At 32.3% G+C, this 7026-nt stretch overlaps 1 long non-coding RNA gene across 1 annotated transcript; it reads right to left on the reverse strand.

Moving 5' to 3' along the window:
- Positions 1–4386: 4386 nt before the first annotated feature.
- Positions 4387–6430, reverse strand: LOC149989584 (uncharacterized). Its single transcript, XR_016502283.1, has 3 exons — positions 6174–6430; positions 5366–5843; positions 4387–5172 (listed from the first exon to the last, which is right to left on the reverse strand). It is a non-coding gene; the product is annotated as an uncharacterized LOC149989584 (long non-coding RNA).
- Between the last annotated feature and the right edge of the window lie 596 nt (positions 6431–7026).

Below are 7026 nucleotides of genomic sequence, written 5' to 3' on the forward strand. Positions count from 1 at the left end.
CAGAAACACAAGTTTTAGACCTCCTTCCATGAAAATGAATAAACTATATTACAAATTAGGTACTAAAAATTATTATTTTACTATTAATTTTTTTAAAGTTTTTAAAAAATATTTATTAATCAAATATTTAATTAATACGAATTATATCAAAATTATTTACTTAAATATTGTAAAATTATTTGATAGATATCAAACTAAAATACAAAATTAACATGATTTATCTAATTTCAAATTAAATAATTAAATAATACTTTTAAAAAATTGATAAATATCAAACATAAATTATATTATGTAGAATTTTTTGTTTCTTTTATTGCATGTAATATGAGGTAAATATAGATTTTTTATTTCGTTTACATTTTTTATTTTCTTAATGGATAAAAATTGAATATGTTTTTTATAACATTTTCTATTTAAAGTTGTTCTTTACTTGGATTATTATATTTATTGCTAGAATTAACTAGTCTTATTTGTTGACTTGCATCCATGTAAAAGTTTTCAAATACTTATATTTTTTTATGTTGTGGTTAAATACTTTTGTCATATTGAACAAAATTATTGTGTTTAATAATTTTAAGTCAAATACTATTGTCTGTCTCGTTAATATAGTACTTCTAAATCTTCTAATGGTGATTTTTATATGGTCATGTATTTAAAAATTTTGGTGCAATGGATAATAATAAATATTGTTCTATTAGCCACATTTAAAAAATATATCTTATCATTTAAAATATCTGTGGTTATTTTACTATATTTTATAAATATCTTAATTGATGAATTAAATTTTAAGTATATATAATATTTAAGATTAATGAGTGCTTCAAGTTTTTTTATTATTATTATTATTTTTAATTAGAAATATAAATAAATAAATAAAATCACTAAATTTAATTACATAGAATTCTTGAAAATTCTTACTTTGTGAAAAATACTTAATCACTTTCTTAGAACAATTTCAATTGTTTCTTATTATTTGTTATAATACTTTTGTGCTGAATATTACTCAAAAGAATCAATAATATGAATTAACTAACTTGAATTATTCTAAAATTAAAATTTTTATCCTATTTAAATTAAATGAAATTAGTAATTTTTGTTTTATATTCCAAAATAAGCCCTCAAGAAATTGAAAATTATCTATTTTTAATTTCAGTTTTATTGATTCAATAGTATAAAAATTATTTCTAGATTTTTTTGTATGGCTATAGCTTATTCAATTTACATACTTGAAAATTTTGAATATTAATTAATATTTTAATTTTTTATTAGATAGATTAACTTCTATTTATTATTTAAATACTTTTATGTATTTTAAAAGAATTCTAATTTAAAAATTTATTAAAAGAAAATTATATATATATATATATATATATATATTTATTCATTACAATTTTCTTTTTCTTTTTCCTTATTACAAATATCTTAGCTAACAAACATAGATTGTCTAAATCATTATATTATTTTACTTTAGAAATTAGATTTAGACCATTTAGTTACCTATTGAATAACTATATTAAAGAGTTATTAAATTATTTTAATAATTATTATAAATTATTAAATTATTAAATCAAATTTCTAAGTCTGATATTAAAAAAAAAAATCTTATTTTTTTTGTTCAGTGTATTATTTATCATACAAATCAAATTATTATTAGCCTTTCTGAATTTTTTGAAGATTTTAATTAATTTGCGGCTTAGTTCTTGTGGATTTTTATTATAAATATAATGTTATCTTTGACTATATATTCATATATATAGAGAGAGACAATTTATTAGTCAAATCATGTTTTATCATATATATATATATATATATATATATATAATAGCTTTTAAATCAGAATGTATATTTTATATGTGGATTGGTATTAGAACTTATATCATTTTTAGTTTTTTTATATGTACATATACATTTGCATATATATAATCTTATTCTTTGGAGATACTTTTATGATTTTTTAGTATTATTTTAATATAGCTACTAATTTTTATATTATATATAGTTTCATGTTCATATTTTTTTCAAAGGTTATCTATATTGATATTCTGACGCTTATAGTTTTTTCATCCAAAAATTTTACATTTTAGTTTACGAAATAGAAGTGTTGTATCTTGATATTCAAAAGATTGAAATTATCTGTTATTAATTTATAAGTAGATACATTAATACAGGGTAAAAGAAATATTAAAGAGAATATTTCAAAATTAAAATAGTATACTTTTTTATTTTTTATAATATTAAAATTTTACTATTTTTTCTTGTATTTAATTTAATTTAATATTTTTATAAAAATAACTTTCACTATTTTGACTTTGGACATATGACCTTAATTGGTGAATTGTTTCAAATATTGCAAGTTGACTTAAATTTTTTAAATTTTGATTAGGAATTTATCTAAACATTCTCTTCTTTGATACACCGTATTTATTTTATTTTTTTAAAATATTTTTCTCAAGAACCACTAACTTTGATCTAACAATATCATATTGTAATAGATATTATTAAGCTTTTATATTTTGTAAGAATTATCATTAGGTTTGGGATTTTTAATTTTTTTTAATAGTTTATATAAATTTTATTTATTAATAACTTTAAAAATGTAATTGTTCTCTACTCGAAGTCTATGCTACTTCATGTTATTTTGCTTAAAGGATTATTAATCCCAATTAACTATCTCATAAATTACAAATATATAGTTGTTTTGTTCAAAATATATATATATATATATATATATATATAGTGTTGTAACACCAATTAATATTCAAGTAAATACATACATCATCAATCTTCTACATATGTCTATTTTTCTTATCAAACTTCATTTATCTAATTAATCAATATCACCATACTTTAAAGAAAGTGTTACTCATTTTTAAAATAACTTGTATTTGGCATTCTTAATATTTGTTTTTTTCTTAAGCTTCACTTTCCTACTATATCTTTTCAAATCAATTTTGTTTTGTATACTATATGTCTTTGGCTTCATCTAAGAATTTTTTTTTATTATTTACCTACTCTTACACATAGTTGTAGTAATTCTAAGCAATACTCCAACCTTGAAAACTATACATCTAATGCCTCTTTACCTACTCATGTTAGTTCTTTAGATTTTGAATGAAAAGGTACATGAAAAGGCCCACAAAGACTCATTTCGATGCATTAATTTATACCATGGCCCTAATCCTTCCACAAGAAGTCAATGTGAAGACAGTACTACATTCATTACTAAAGACACTATTGACTCCATCCACAACCCATCTTAATTTTGTAAGCAAAACAATGCTTACAGTCAATGGTTAGAAGAGCACAAGACTACAGTGTAGAGATGCTCCCTAGCCATACCCACCAGAGCTTCAAAGGTGGCATTAGTCAAAACTAGACAGCTTTAACAAACTATTGGGTATCTCATTTAGATGCACAGCGAGTCACCTCTGTTCACACACACAACTAGTGTGTGTGTGTGCTTTTCGACATTATTCTGTGCCACCTGCATTCACTCACAGTAGAATAGCACAGTAGAATAGCGTGACCGTCAATAAAGCTGAACAAAGAACACGGGGAATCCAATAGTCTTGACTCAGAACATGCTTTAATCAGCCTAGACAAGACTCAAAGATGGGAGGTGAGGCAACTGTGAGAATCAAGCTCTAAATGGCAGTCATTCCTCGCCTCCAGATGCGCATGGAAACCAGAGATCAAGTTAGTGTTGTTGGGATGGTTTGGTTGATGAGCGAACAATGATTCATCACCACCACCATCACCACATCGCACTACAGTGCTACTGCCGAGCAGTGGGTGGGGTTGTGTTGGCACCGTAAGCAGGCGATACAAAATCTGGACGATCAGCTTCCATTAATAACGCTTTCGAATCTCACCCGAACAAAACAAGGAGCGTGACCTGGAGCTAGGGTCGATGGGATCGCACAATCTGGGTGGTCCGAATCTTTGTCAGCAAGAATGATTCGTGTGATGCTTTCTGAAGCCCATCCCAAATTTCGATAAAATAGTAAAAAGAAAAGAAAAAAGAAAGGAAAAAAACAAACAGCAGTGGGGTTCTTTTCCCATCGGTGTTGTGTCGGAGACTGCAGGAACTGGACACACACCCAGAGTGTGGAGAAAAAAAACCAGCAATAAAGATAAAAGAGGGCTCGATAGTCATTTCCTTGTCTGAACCTGGGGAATATACAGGTTTTCGAGCCGAGTGCCGTGGATGAAGCTAATAATATCCACCACTATGTTATGCTTTACAGAAGCCTGGTTTGATTCCAATCGCGGTTTCTTCGCTTGTCCGGGATACGCGACGCGGATGAGGAGGAGCTAAAAAGCGTTGGTTCACGAGGCTTCTACCCTTCAAACCCAGTCGTTCTGCCCAATTGGCCTGCCCATCTACGGTACCTGACAACCGCCTTGGCGTTGTTTGCTTCTTGCGAAGATTGGTGCCACTGTTCTGGGAGATAATTTGGTGGTTCTCTTGCTGTTTTTAAGTTACTGGTAAATATTTACTAGGAAGATCAGAAATGTTTTGTGACTTTTTAATTTCTTTGCTGTAGTTTTTTTTCGAAGAGAATGAAAGGAATAAAGAAATGAAATAAATAAAATGTTAGGGACTTGAATTGACTTTGTTTCCCAGAATACCACAGAATTATACTTAGTGCAATCCAGATTTGACTACAGCCCACAGTTGATGGAGTATTTTAAGCGCAGAGTAAAGAGGATTGAAGGAGGATGCTTCATCACTCCTAGATCATTCCACATCAACCAGATTGTGAGCTGCCTCTGACCACCATTAAAATGCACTAGCTTGTAATATTAAATTCGTTTGACGATGAGCTGATGAACTCCACGAAGCCTCAACATATCCAAGCTCACTAGAGTCGCATGACCTTTCGAGATCATTTCAGTGTCTCGATAAGATTTCTATCTACTTATTCAGAATCTATTCATTTCTTGCACTCTTCTCGCATTTCTTACATTCATTACCCCACGAAGCCAGGCAACTTCGAAACAACAAAAAATAGACTCATGAGTAGCTCGACAGAATTGCAGCAGGCGGAGCTGAAGACTCATTACTGGCTAATTGCTTTTCACTCTCCGTTGCTTTGCCCTTTTTGTGTGCTCCCTGGTCGTTCAAAATGGTTGGGCATGCAGCACCATGTGGGTATTGAAGGAAATCACCTGCACGGTTGCATGCAAACATATAGCAAGCCACGAATCCGATTGTTTCTCCAGAGGTTATCATTGCTATTACACGCCATACATCTGTAGTTATGAACGCTATACATGTTCACTTTGGCTTCATCTGCGGAAAAGCATGATGGGCACATTCCACCATTCATTTGCGAACAGCGCTTGGAAAAGCATCACTCACCGCAACAGCCCTCGTCCGGCCACATCTCGCAATCGGAGAAATCAGGGTTGAGTGCGCTGCAATCAATCACTCTGGTGTGGAGGAATGGATGTTGTCGCTGCTTGTTGCTATCCGGCTATGCTGTTAAGGTTAAATGTATGCTGGCAGAATGTTTAAGTTTGCCACTGCACTTATCATCACCCTACTCCGTGATATTGTTCGCTCTTCCACTGTCTGCGAATCCACGGAGATCTCTTGGAGCCAAAACACTGATAAACATACTAATCATTTGGCCGACGACAAAGCCAGCTAACAATCTTTTCTCTCAGACCAAGATTGTTTCTCGAACATGAGGCATTAGCCTAATGGAAGGTTATAATTGGTGCGCTTCGCTGCGAGAGGATGAGTGGATTTTAATCGACACATTGGTTTTAGCTCATGCTTTTTCCAGCCTCGGCATCCTTGTCTTTAACGGCACCCCGCTTCCGCAGCCGCATATCTAGTTCCGCTCACACAAACCACCACCCACCACCAATAAAAAATTATTATACTGGTCGCCGCCGTTTGAGCAGAAAGTGAATACAGATCGAGAAGACGCATACGCTCACAGGAATCCTGCAGGTTGGATATATGGGTGCAAATCAAATCATATGTTGGCCTACCTGATCTCAACTTGCTATTTCACTACCACGTCCATTATGAGGTTTAGGCGGGGTTAATTTCCTTCCCTGCTATGGAACTCATCCCTCATAAACTGACAAATTATCGCCTGGTTAGTTTTAATTAGTCTAAACCGAACCAATGGAACAAAAGTTGAGAAGGAGCTCACCAACAAAAAGCGCATGATTCTGAAAGTTGCATAGAAGCCTGAGGTCGTCTGATGGTAAACTAGACGCCAGGCCATCATGATGTGAATGTATGTCCACGTTGTTTTGAGCGTCGAAAAGATTTTGGACCCGACATTACAAAGATTGATTCTCTCAATTATAAAGAGAAACACGAAGGTTTACACTTTCCACAGACTGGAAACTGGATGATTATGGACTTAATGGTCACCCTGGCGCCTCCTTTCGGTGGACAGTTCAGAGAATGAACGCGGCGAGTTAATTAAACTGCAATCATGAGTATCTGTCTATACCATGTGCGGAATTCTCATGAATGTATCACAATATGTCAAGATTTCATCACTTTGAGAGCAACGAATGGATTCGTCAGACTCCACGGAAACCACATTCGACGAGTCCCTGAAGGTTGAGTGATTCTTGTTACACTGTTTCAAAAAGACATGATTCATTCAGTGCCCACCGACATTTGCTGTTCATTCTCATGGTACAGTTGCTCCAGTCAATAAAGTCAACGAGACCCAAAGAATGATCAGCGTCTGTCAGGAACAATTTCAGTTCTCTTTCCAGGGCCTTTGTTAAGTCCTTTTGCTTTCGGCTGAGCTCGATGTCTTGATTGTTTGTTTTGCCTGATTTCCACCTTCCACTGGTGGACGAGGTTGATTACTTCATCGACCATCTCCATTTTTTTCATGGCTTAAAATCTCTCTCCCTAGAACTGTAATTCCTACATTCCTCCTGGTTGGTTCCTTTTCTAGTTTACGCCAATAATCTGTAAAGCTTCTGGATGATTGGTATTTGAAGATGGGTGTAAGCAGTACTAGCAGGTTTACATTGGAA

This window comes from Physcomitrium patens, chromosome 3, assembly GCF_059467195.1.
Source record: "Physcomitrium patens ecotype Gransden chromosome 3, ASM5946719v1, whole genome shotgun sequence".
Taxonomy (NCBI): Eukaryota; Viridiplantae; Streptophyta; class Bryopsida; order Funariales; family Funariaceae; genus Physcomitrium; species Physcomitrium patens.